This window comes from Micropterus dolomieu, linkage group LG12 (assembly GCF_021292245.1).
Source record: "Micropterus dolomieu isolate WLL.071019.BEF.003 ecotype Adirondacks linkage group LG12, ASM2129224v1, whole genome shotgun sequence".
Classification (NCBI taxonomy): domain Eukaryota; kingdom Metazoa; phylum Chordata; class Actinopteri; order Centrarchiformes; family Centrarchidae; genus Micropterus; species Micropterus dolomieu.
Window position 1 is genome coordinate 26,212,756 of NC_060161.1, and position 11,014 is coordinate 26,223,769.

The window sequence follows — 11,014 nt, forward strand, 5'->3', positions numbered from 1 at the left end:
GCCAAGAAAACATCCCCCACACCATTACACCACCACCACCAGCCTGCACAGTGGTAACAAGGCATGATGGATCCATGTTCTCATTCTGTTTACGCCAAATTCTGACTCTACCATCTGAATGTCTCAACAGAAATCGAGACTCATCAGACCAGGCAACATTTTTCCAGTCTTCAACTGTCCAATTTTGGTGAGCTCTTGCAAATTGTAGCCTCTTTTTCCTATTTGTAGTGGAGATGAGTGGTACCCGGTGGGGTCTTCTGCTGTTGTAGCCCATCCGCCTCAAGGTTGTGTGTGTTGTGGCTTCACAAATGTTTTGCTGCATACCTCGGTTGTAACGAGTGGTTATTTCAGTCAAAGTTGCTCTTCTATCAGCTTGAATCAGTCGGCCCATTCTCCTCTGACCTCTAGCATCAACAAGGCATTTTCGCCCACAGGACTGCCACATACTGGATGTTTTTCCCTTTTCACACCATTCTTTGTAAAGCCTAGAAATGGTTGTGCGTGAAAATCCCAGTAACTGAGCAGATTGTGAAATACTCAGACCGGCCCGTCTGGCACCAACAACTATGCCACACTCAAAATTGCTTAAATCACCTTTCTTTCCCATTCTGACATTCAGTTTGGAGTTCAGGAGATTGTCTTGACCAGGACCACACCCCTAAATGCATTGAAGCAACTGCCATGTGATTGGTTGATTAGATAATTGCATTAATGAGAAATTGAACAGGTGTTCCTAATAATCCTTTAGGTGAGTGTATGATGCATTGCATGTTACTCAAGACATGGGCTCAGATTTTGTGATAACAGTGTGCACTTAACACGGAAGTGGATCTTCATTTTCATGAAAAATGTAGTGTGTACATTACATTATGTACAGACTTGCTTATCATATTGTACATAATCATTCAGTGTGTGAAGGGTAACACACACCAAATACACGTAACATCTTGACTACTTCTTCTAACTACACAGTGCTTCCAGTGTACGTTATGCAATGCATATGTTGAAAGTAGGAGTTATTAGGATTGAGTAGCAACCATGATCAGTCACATCAATGTCCTATCTCTAGAAAAGAAACAAGGCTATCTGATTTGTCTGGAAAGCATGAAAGTCTGCAAACAATTTGTGTAGCCACGCCATAGAATGGCAAAAAATTATTGCAACCATAGCTGCTCTCGGCTTCCTGAAGTTAGAGCACTATACTCCTGTGCATTTTTGCAAAACTATGCTAGTGTTTTTGGGCCCACTTTTCTCACTAGCACCAAAAATTGTGCTGTTGTGAGAATGGTGGCAACTCACTGGTGAGAGGCTGAGAACAGACGCTGGTGTACAGGGGTTACACTCTGACAGTGCTGCGTTTCCGTATCTGCATATAACTTTGTCTCCATCAGGGTCGTAAACGCCAACAGGTTAAAATCTCTCTGACAGTTTGAAGGAACTCTGAGAGAGAGAGAGAGAGAGAGAGAGAGAGTTTTAGTAGTTGTTACTTCCTGTCCTGTTGTGTGGAGGAACAACATGTTTATGCCATTTACACTGAATAAGAATCAGCTCCTCATGTAAACTTATCTGGCCCTGTGCATCTCCATGTATTTGTTTCCCCTGATGCCTGAGCCAGCAATTCCATCAGTAAATGCAAAAACATTATCAGTTAGATTAGTAAATCAAAACCACCCTCATATGTGTCTGTCAAGTACAATGCTACTGCAAGCAGCTGGTTAGCTCAGTTTAGCATAAGCTACCAGCACCAAGCTCACTTATTAAAATGTTTTATTTGTATGAATTAAAAAAATCCATTTAATCCGTGTTAGTGTCAATAAGTGAGCATCACCCTTTTTACTGAAATCCTTGATTCAATTTAGAAAAATCAAACACTGAAAGGAAAAAAGGGGGGATTTTTGGGTGGAAGATTATGAGAAAGTAGTTTGTTTATAAGGAATGTCAAATTCACATGTGGCAAATGAGCTGTGCACTGGAGTTCAGTGTCACTATTTGGTGGCATGGAGGGTTTTGAGATCTGAAGGGGAATGAGTGAGGAGGCTTACCTCACAACCGGCAGTATGGTGGTCTGGGGTGATCTGTTGGCATGGCCGGTGTCCGACCGGTTCCTCAGCTCCACCAGAGTCACAGCTCTCCATGCTACAATACCATTTACGATATTATTTATCCAATTACCATTATCTAACCTGTGGAGGAAGTTCATGGGAAAGTCAATTTTACTGTGCTACATAGAATCTGAGTGTTCTCATGTACTATAGATGTTACTGTGGCATTTCCAATATATTACATCCTAACATAAAGTGTGTTAATAAATCATTGGATTACCAGGAGCCACCACAAGCAATGTGATTTTTGATGTCAGTTTTCAAAAGTCTCTGAACTGCATTGTGGGTGACATCACGTCTTATTTATGTGGAGATTTAAATTGACTCAGTCTGTTTTGACTGCATAGTGTGTATTGTGTTTTGTGAACAGAAGTCTGCACTTTGAGAAAATGGCATTAAAGGATAATTTTAGTATTTTTAAACCTGGACCCTATTTTCACATATTGTGATGTCAAAATGGAATTTGTGCGGTAAATGGCTTCACCTGGCAGCCCCGAACTGGATGCAGTGGCTGCCATGTATCGGTATAATTACTGTTTTTGCAACCATCAGGCTCAGACCATGATACAAGATAAATGGTCCGTACTTGTATAACGCCTTTCTCAAAGCACTTTTACATTACATCACATCGGCCCCATTCTCACACCGGTGCCGAAGGTGCCTCTGCCATTAGAAATGGAAATACACATTCACACACCAATGGCACAGCCACCAGTCAAGCAATTTGGGGTTCAGTATTTTGCCCAAGGATACTTCAACATGCAGACTGGGGGAGCCGTCAATCAACCCCACAGCCGCCCCTCTAACAACATTATGGAAAGGATCCCTACAAGTAAGTGTTGCTAGTAGTTCCTCTATGTACACAACAAACTCCTCTCCTTCATTTCCACCGGCGTTTCCTGTCTAAGGATAAAAGTGCAGCAGACACGGCACAACATAAAACCAAAACAACAGGGTAAAAGAGGCTAAGAAACCATAGCGCTTCCTTTGATATCAGATTTGATTCTGCAAGTGATCTCTTTCATCGTACTCTCCGTGAAATACATATATAAATATTTGGGAGACTGACAGAAGGTAGTTGAACAGATAAAAATCTGCCTATTAAATTTTTGCAAAAGGCATGGATCACTTACCTAAGCTGAAACGGAGCATTGCTGGTAACCTGCCGAGTCATGATTCCCTCTCTCTGACACCACTCTCCACTGCTCTCGCTGTAGACCTTGTTCAGCACTAAAGCACTCTCAGTACCACAATTCCCAATGTAGCATTGCCACGTGTCAGAATCAGTGCATAAGTGGAAGTTCAGCTTATAGCGAATTACCACCTGCAGTGATAAACAAAACCATCCACAACACAGAAGAAGGTAGTTCTTAGTACAGACGTTTACTTCATTTTGTAGGCAAACACTATTGACTACTGAACTTAACTTTCATGCCGAAAACGTTCAGAGTTCAGAACTGTAATTTCTTGTGTCCTCTAAAGAAGTTTAAAGTGAAGGGCAACTGGACTTGGTTGACTAGAAGTCACGTTTTGTCCCTCATCCCCCTGAAGAAGTCTCTTGGATGAGTTCTAAAAGCTAAGTTTGTTTGTATGGAAAGTGACAGCACTTGTAGATGTACGTACCGTGACAGATCCATTGGTGCTCGTCTTCTTTGGGTAATAAGTCATCACTGTCCCAAAGAAATGAGTTGCTTGGCAGCTGCATGCAAGCAGCATCAACAGCAGCAGAGAGATGGACATAGTGACGGTAAGAGTCTCTCTTCACGCAGGCAGTAAATGAATACGAACAGTAATATGCAGACTCTTTGTGTCTTTTATTATGTCTGTCTGACTCCCACACAGAAGAATTTCTTTAAGGTCAGACAATGAACCAGGAACTGACATGGTATGAGGAAATGTCTGCTGTCATGGTCTTACGTTAATGATCAACCAGCACTGAATGACAAATTCTTGATATTTTATGTTTTCACTCATTATCTAATTTATTAGAGTGTTTTTTTCGTTAGTTTTTTGCATTATTATTTTTAAGAAAATGCTTTGTACATGGAAACATTTTAAGTATTTCTTCTAAATGGCATGGGAAATACATAACATAAATACCAATAATTTAAAAATAACAACACAAAAAGTGGTACACCAAGCAACACTTAAAAATAAAATAAAAAAGAAACTTATTCAATAAACAGATTCTCAGCTATGAATAAACAATAAACAATTTTAGTCAGCATAGACTCATGAGATGCTGGTTAAGGCTATTTTCGAATAATTCTGGAAGATGTATTGATATATCCCTAGTCCTACAGTGAGCTAGCACAAGCACAGTCCTACTGTACATACAGTGGTATTAACTACATTCTGCAGTGCACCAACTTAACAAGGCTATTCCTTGTATGTGAAAACCTAGGCTACTCGACAATAAACTTGTTTCTGTTATCATCAGTCACATCACATTTCACATCAAAAGCAAGCTCAGACAGTGGCTAGACGTCTTTGCAGCTAAACCACTATTAAAATGAGCCTCAGAGCTCCATTATAAGACATAACATCACTACTTTAGATGTCGTCATCAGGGAGCTTGTATGAAAACCCCAACTGTCTCAAGTAGATGGACCAGTTGTACTACTGAGGTTGCCCTGCTGTAATCAGACACCAGATGTTTTTGACTCAGTGGTGAGGTGTTGGTGTTTGACCGTATGTCAGATGTGTTTTGGCACTGTCTGCCCTTGCCTGTTCTCAACAGATCGGATGACTGTACAACTTTTAATCCTAGACAATGGGTTCAATAACTTAGATTAAGGTTAATATATGTCATAATATAAGGAGGATAAAGTAATAATTTCAAAACAAATTCAGTTGTCTTATATTTTGTTATTTTCTTATGTTTTTTATTCGTCAGGTATTTTTTGCAGTTGGCTTTAATATAAATAGACAAATAGTAGACATTGGACATAAAATCAAAGGCAACAAAAACATTTTGTTCTACAACAGGAACCTGCTTTTACATTCAAACAGTCAAGTATTTACACGTGAAAGCTCATCATTACAACCACATTCTGCTCACACACTAAATCTGAAAACTGGAAGCATGTCTGATAGATTTGGTATTATATATATCACAAACTGTGTTGTGTTTTTCCACAAAAGGATCATCAAAAAAGATTTTACTGTGACTTTATGAAAATTAAGGAATGTTTATTTTGTAACAATAACTTTTCCAAACAATGCTTTTTAGAAGCAGTTTGCTTAACAGTGAAGTTGGAGCAGCTGACCTTGCAGTTATGTTTGGCAGGCAATGAAAAACACTGTTTCCTGGAGTTTGTCAATAAATGTTGATGTTTAAACAGCAGAGGTCACTGTGGTTGTAGATTTCCTTTTTAGTTTCATATTGACAGAAAAAAACATTTACATATACAGATATACAAATATGCACACTTTCATTCCCTCATTCGGTCACCCCAATCTACACATAAAACACACACACACACACACACACACACACACAGACACACACACACACACACACACACACACACACACACACACACACACACACACACACACACACACACACACACACCAATCCAACCGTTTGTACCTATGTCCAGTCACCTCATACCATCCCTATGGAGTGATTGTTGTAGATTTCAGTTTCACACTACTCACGAGGTGTAGAGGGATGTCTAATGGCAGTGGTGCTGAGATGTGACCACTATGTTTTCAGATATGATGTTCTCTGTAACATTGTCAAATGGGACAACAGGATTTGAGTAAGTAAACTAAACCGAGAAACTCACCAAAACTGCTTGCTTGCTGCTATGCAAATGACCCTCCTAGCCTACTTCCTTATACAAGCTTTCTCATTCCATGAATTTCAACTGTATCATTTAATCACATGGCCATAACCAGCTATGAGGAACGTAGACATGCGGTTTCAGAAAATGTCAGAGCCAATCCATGCATCATGCCATTTCAGCTGCTATAATCGTGAGTACAAACAGCTGCTGACATCAAAATCTTAGACTGCAATATCACCCAGAGCATCCTCTGCATTCAGTATTAATCTGCTGTATTTTATGTTGTCATATAGTAATAATAGTGCTCATTATGTAATCTGCAAATGTCGTTGCAGCAGTATAGTTCTGTGATGACAGCTGCAGGCTACATTTGAGATACATTTCACTGTGTCATTTCTTACAGGGAATGCTGATGAAAGTTTACTCTAATCAAGCTGATGGCTGGAATCTCCTGTTTACAGGCAAAAGACGCACAGCCACAAAGTTACTGGATTTCTATGTAGTGCACGATAGATGCTAGGGCCATTTCCACTGTTTTTATGACTGTAGGGTTACTGTAAATAAGCTGTGATTAAAGAAAACACAATATTGGACCTCCCTTATTGGTAAACCCTATTTTATGGCCCAGTATTTACAGTGACAGATCCATTGGTGCTCTTCTTCTTTGGATAATAGGTCATCACTGTCCTGAAGAAATGGTGTATCGTCTGGAGTAGTGGAGAGTGAGACTGGTGGCAGGCAACACTGTGATAAAGTGAACCACACTGGCAACCTGAATGATCTGGCAAAGACTGGAGTGACGAACCAAGGTAGATATACAGAGTCTTGATTAGAAAATACATGCATTTTAACATAAAATAACAATAACTTTAAATTATACATACAACAGTGGTATAGCCAATCAACAATGAACTGAAATAAAAATATAAACCTATCCCATACACATAGCTATGAAAAAAATCTATACATTTTTAGTCCCACATTTCTAACCTTTTATTCTACTGAGAATAGACTCATGAGTTGTTGGTGCTTGCTACTGTAAGTACTATAGTACCACTTCTATAGTTTTAAATGTGAGTTGCTGGACAGCTTACAGCAACTCTTGGAATCAATCTCTTCATTCAAGAAAATAAAAGAATGGTTTGACATAAACAGGTTATCAATAAATTTGAGTAAAACTACATTCATGGTATTCGGAAACTGTAAGTCAAATCATCAAGCACAGATACAGATAGAGGGTGTTAACTTAGAAAGAGTACATGAAAATAAATTCCTTGGAGTGATAATAGATGACAAGATTTGTTGGAAGCCTCACATAAAACACATCAAAACCAAACTGTCCAGAAGTATTGCAGTCCTAGCAAGAGCTAAGTACATTCTGGATCTTAAATCATTTCGCATCTTGTTCTGCTCACTATTGTTACCGTTTTTGAATTACTGTGTAGAGGTTTGGGGGAAGCACTTATCAACATTCACTACAGCCACTAGTCATAATGCAAAAAAGAGCCATGAGAATCATTCACAATGTCCAATTTCAGGATCATACAAATTCATTATTTCTACAGTCTAAATTGCTAAAATACCATGATCTAATTGAATATCAAACTGCAGTATTCATGTTCAAAGCAAGAAATAATGTACTGCCTAGGAATATACAAAAGATGTTCTCTGAGAGGGAGGGAGGGTACAATTTAAGGGAAGGGGAAATTTTAAGACTAATAGATTTAGAACAACAAGGAAAAGATTATGTTTATCAATTTGCAGTGTTAAATTGTGGAACAAACTAAATGAGAACCTAAAGCAATGCCCAAACATATTCCTTTTCAAAAAAATGTACAAAGATATTATTTTCAGGAGGTATCGAGAAGCATTGTAGTAAAAGTATGAGTGCTCCTTTGTTTGTTTGTTTTTTTGTTGTATTTTTTTCTGTTTGAATAAGTACATAATCGAGGTTACATAAATAAATACTTAACAGTGGTCACTTTAATATTGTGTATATAAAAAAAATATGTGTGTGTATATATTAAGGGTGCTCTGATCGATCTGTCACCGATCATAATCGGCCGATAATGGCTTTAACTAGTTTGATCGGTAAAAAGGCCGATAAGAAAAGCCGATCAGATGATGCAATACTTGATACCAGACAAATTTTTAAAGGCAGCTAAAATGTTTCACTACGCTGTGTGAGCGGTTTTCAAAGCTAGCTAGCAACAAAGACCTTCTCAGACAAGAAGGGATTAACACGCCCACATAATCATTTACAATCAGTTGAGCAGAATTCAGACAAGTGGAGCAACAGGCAGGAGCGATCATGTGAAACTGTCGCAGCTGTGCTCATCTCACTCACACGCCACCTGCAACCGGAGTTTAACAGACACATCAGGCAGAGAGAGAGACTGATCCTTCAGTGTGAGTTTCCTGATGCAAAGAGCGGTGCCAGTCAATCAGCTGACTGCCTCTCTCTCTCTGTTTTCTTTACAAAAACGGAGACCTTTTGCTACGTTTCTGCCTCCCGTCCAGATTAAAACGGTGAATCAGAAGATGTTTGTTTGAAAACGCTGCTGACCCGATGAACTAAACAGAGGACTAAACTTATATAAAACATTACACACACTCACATTTGGCTTTGTGAGTCGGTCTTATCAGTCATGCAAAGCAAAAACACGCTACTTACAGAGTTTTAGTTTTGGTATTTTTATTAAAATATAAGTACTGTGTAAATAACACAGTATTTACTTTGCAACAACTCCCAGTCTGTTTTCCGCCTCCGTCTCTCGTACTCTCGTGTTACTTCAGTAACAGTTCCACTTCGTTGCCGGTCAATGCAAAAAAATAAATAAATAAATAAAAGGTGTGGTTCTTGGTCTGTATTACTTTCTTCTTTCGCTAAATCGTCTGTGTAGCTACCTGAACGGCCACTAGATGTGTGTTTTCAGTCGTTCTACTATAGACAGAGATAAACTCTGACACGCAGCTGAAACGCTGCTGTGGACGGAGAAGATCGGTTTCGTTATGAAACTATTTTAAAAACGTAGCTGTGTGGATGTAGCCTCACATCTGTGTGGATGCACCCTGCTCCTCTTTCTACTCCTCTCATGTCAACCCTCCCGTTTTCCCCCGAGACTCTCTCGTATTTTTCCGTTCTCACGCGGTATCCATCAGTTAAATGTTTCCCTGTAAATCTCCCGTATTTTTAACCTTTATGAAATCAAATAAAAACCTTGTTTGCTACTCTCCCTATGGTAAAGTCGGTGGCAGCATGTAAGATATGTAAACTGTGCTTCCTGCACAAGGATTAAAAATGAAAACAATCCACTGAAATGATATAAGGCCTATAGCCTACTAATGGCAAACCATATGAAATTATAATGAATATTAGCCTATTTAATATTAACAATTCACTATATAATATGGAATTTACATTGTAGCCTATTTTTATTTATAAAGATTTTCCTTATTTTAAAATCTCACTGAAGGCAGTTTTGACTCCCCTCTGTAGCCATTCTCCCTCTCTCTGCTCCTCTCTCCACTCCTCTCTCTTACCCCTAAAGCCTGACAGAACCAGCCTGAGCTTTCCAGAACAAAAAGCAGCTACTTCAGCGTTTATCATCGACTCATGATGCCTGTGCTCCTTTATCTCCTAAATATTTTGGCTACAGCCTTTTTTGTTGCAGTTTTTATGGCTGTAGTAAATTCATAAAGATGCTGATATACTGTATAATGCTACATGATAAATAAAAGGCTCCAAAGACCCAGTGATCGGTGATCGGTATCGGCCGATACTGCTTTCAGCAATCGGTGATCGGCCCAAAAATTCCTGATCAGAGCACCTCTAACATATAAACATGTGTATATGTATGTATGTATTTGTATGTATATATATATATATATATATAGTAAATTGAAGGAATGTAAGAATTAAAAGGGTAGGAGTACATAGGTTTCACCTCTTCCTACTCCTTTTCGCACATATGATAGAAGAATGTTAACACAGGAAAGAAGGGTACTTTGTTTGCTGCTCATCTGTTGTTTTTTTCTCCTATTTTTTTAAACATTATTTTATTTTTTTAAAATTTTTATATACTTTCTCTTGCATGTTTGAAATAAAGATTTCAATTTAAAAAATATATAAAAATTGGATCTACGTATAATAATAATAATAATAATAATCCTTATTTGTAGAGCACTTTTCAAAAACAAGTTACAAAGTGTTTTAACAAGTGTAAAGAATAATACAAAAAAAGATAAGAGCATGAAAATTTAATATAAAATTAGTAAAATACAATAAAATAAAAGGGATAAAATAAATTCAAATAAGATCGGGAAAGGCTCTCCTATAAAAGTATGTTTTAAGAAGGGACTTAAAAGAGTTCACTGACTCAGCCGACCTGATTTCCTCGGGCAGGCTGTTCCAGAGCCTCGGGGCCCTGACAGCAAACGCTCTGTCCCCTTTAGTTTTCAATCGAGACTCTGGAACAGACAACAGACCTCTGCCCGAGTATCTCAAGGTACGTGCTGGTGCGTATGGGACTAAAAGGTCAGAAATATAACAAGGCGAGAGGCCATGAAGAGCTTTAAAAGTGATCAATAGAATTTTAAAGTCAATTCTAAAACATACTGGGAGCCAGTGTAATGAAGCTAAAATAGGAGTAATGTGGTCATATTTCTTTGTTCTGGTTAAAAGCCTGGCAGCTGAGTTCTGGACAGTCTGGAGTCGATCAATAAATTTTTGGGTTAAACAGGTGAAAAGGCTGTTGCAATAATCCAGGCGTGATGAGATGAAGGCGTGTAAAATGGTCTCGGTGTCCTTAAAAGTTAACATAGATCGAATTTTAGCTATATTTCTAAGTTGATAAAAACATGATTGAACAAGTTTTATGGTGTGCTGCTCAAAATTTAAATTACTATCAAACCAAACACCAAGCAGCAGATGGCAGTGTTTGTTTTGCCATCTGCTGGGACCCAATGACCAGGATTTCTGTTTTGTCTGAGTTCAGCTGGAGGAAATTATTTGACATAAATTTTTTAACTTCACAAAGGCAGTTGTTAAGTGAACTCAGCATTCCAGGGTCTGTGGATCTGACGTGCAAGTATATTTGTGTGTCATCAGCATAAATA

The 11,014-nt window shown here is 38.5% G+C and overlaps 1 protein-coding gene across 1 annotated transcript in view; it reads right to left on the reverse strand.

The window, feature by feature from the left end:
• LOC123981019 overlaps window positions 1-1,315 on the reverse strand; it is a 6,358-nt gene extending 5,043 nt beyond the window's left edge. The window contains exon 1 of the mRNA XM_046065618.1: window positions 1,300-1,315. The gene's annotated coding sequence lies outside the window, so the exon portion shown is untranslated. The remainder of the gene's footprint in view (window positions 1-1,299) is intronic.
• Window positions 1,316-11,014: the final 9,699 nt, after the last annotated feature.